Below are 2,429 nucleotides of genomic sequence, written 5' to 3' on the forward strand. Positions count from 1 at the left end.
CACGAACCGTGAAACCTTTTGCTACTGGTGCAAAAGTCTCATTAAAGACCTGACAATTTTATGATTACCAAAAATAAACAAATGAGCTTTAAGTCATTCGACACTGCCATCAGAGTTGTACTTGATTTTATAGACCCATTGACTACCAAGAGCACGTTTACCAGGTGGTAATTTTTCCATTGTCCAAGTACCATTATCTTCTAAGGCACGAATTTTTGTTTGCATAGCATGGCGCCATCCTAAATCCGTCATAGCCCATTTAAATGATTTTGGTTCACAACCTGCAGTAACAACGACAAGAAATTTCCGATTGCTAACATAAAATTTTGTATAATTAATATATTGTGTTATAGGAAAGGGTGTAATAGAGGAAGCAAATGGCACGGGTGAAATTGGAGAAAGACTAGATAGACTTGTTGTGATAACAGTGTTAGTAACATAGTCATGAAGCCGAATGGATGGAACCTTTTCGTGGAACCCACGTCCCATGTGAGTCTCATTGATAGAATACGAAGCAGCCCGTGCTGGACTCGTTTCTCCGTCCGAGTCAGATTGTGATTCATTGACTGCGTGAAAGAAAGTGGGAGCAGGCTCTAAGGTAGTAGTTGTTGGGCTTTTGATTGTGATGTGGTGGGGAGGATTCATTTGTGGGCTCAAGTGCATTAGACAATGATTCAGGATCCCTCAAAATAGTAAAGTCAAAATCATCATCACCCAAATTCATGCTTCCAAAATTATATTTAGAGCTAATAGCAGCGGTAGTACTTTTAGCAAAAGGAAATTGATTTTCAAAGAACTTAACATCCCTAGAAGCAAAAAAACTTTTATTTTCTATATCAAAGTCTCCACCCCTTTTAACCAAAAGGATACCCAACAAAGACACATTTTTGACTTCGTCTTTTAAATTTATCATTCTTAGCTCGTTGATTATGGACATAACATAAAGAACCATACACCCAAAATTCATCAAAAAATAGGCAAAGTATTAAATAAAACTTCATAAGGTGTTTTATTATGAAGAACACTAGAGGGTGTTTGATTGATCAAATGAGAAGCTGCCAAGACACATTCACCCCAAAAATAAGAGGAAGATGACTTTGAAAACGTAAGGCCCTTGCCACCATTAAAATATGATGATGCTTACGTTCAACTTTGCCATTCTATTGTGGAGACTCCACAAAAGAGGTTTGAAATAAAACCCCATTTGAAAGAAAATAATATGTCAAATAGTTAAACATTGTCCCATTATCACTCCGAACAACCTTAACATTTTGACCAAATTGTCGATCAACCATAGTAAAAAATGACGTAAACATTTTAAATACCTCAAATTTATCAATCAACTCATACAACTCGAGAAAAATCATCCACAATAGTCAAAATATAACGAGCCCCACAAGAAAAAGTGTTATTGTATGGACCCCATAAATCACAATGAACCAATTCAAAAATTCGGGAGGCCTTATGATCACTAAGAGAAAAAGAATCACGAGGTTGTTTGGAACGAGGGCACACATCACATGCCTTATTTAATTTATCACTAGAAATGTGTAAGAAAGGTAATAACTTTACTACTTTCTCTGAAGGATGTCCAAGACGTTGATGCCAAAGTTCCAAAGCAGAAGAAGAACCATCCACTGAGATAGCTTGCACTGTAGACGGTTGGCAGAATTAGTAAAGTGCATCTCTCTGTTCACACATTCCAATCAACTTCCTCGCACTACACCAAATACCCCTCTCCATAACATATGAATATAATAGTGTTGAAAAAGTATTATGATACATCAAATAATAAAATAATAGGTGGGAAAAAAAATTGGCGGTACCAAAATTTTGGAGCCCGCGTATTAGTAAAGTTATCTTCTACTTTTTACTTTTTTATTTGCCTCTACTTTTTTATTTCCAAACCTCTAAACAATTTTCTAAGATACTTTCGACCATCCCTCAAGCGATACCCAGTTAGGGTTTCAGTATCAGCCACCGTCTTCCTCTTCTTCTTCTAATAACAATGGTGATCCCGATCCTAAAACTTATAATCACGGTCATGGGGCGGTCAAGAAGGAGAAGGAAGAGGAGGTAAGCGGAGCTTCTATTCATCAAGAGCTTTCGAGGTTGGAATTGAAGGAGAACGAGGAAGAGCCGGTTCTGAAACTGGATTTGGAGGAGAAGAAAGAAGAAAAAGAAGAAGAGAAGGATGAGGAAAAGGTTGTTGACAGGGATTTGAGTGGAGAAGAAATGGAGAGCCGGAATGAAAGTGACGATGGAAATGAGAATGTGAATGAGGATGGGTATGGGAATGGGAGTGAGAACGAGAATGAAAATGAGGATGAGGATGAAGATGAAGATGAGGATAGGAAGAGAGAAGTAGAAGAGAACGATGATGAAGATGGTGGAGTGGGAGAGAATAAGAGTTGAAATGAGACTGAAAA

Source organism: Humulus lupulus, chromosome X (assembly GCF_963169125.1).
Source record: "Humulus lupulus chromosome X, drHumLupu1.1, whole genome shotgun sequence".
Classification (NCBI taxonomy): Eukaryota; Viridiplantae; Streptophyta; class Magnoliopsida; order Rosales; family Cannabaceae; genus Humulus; species Humulus lupulus.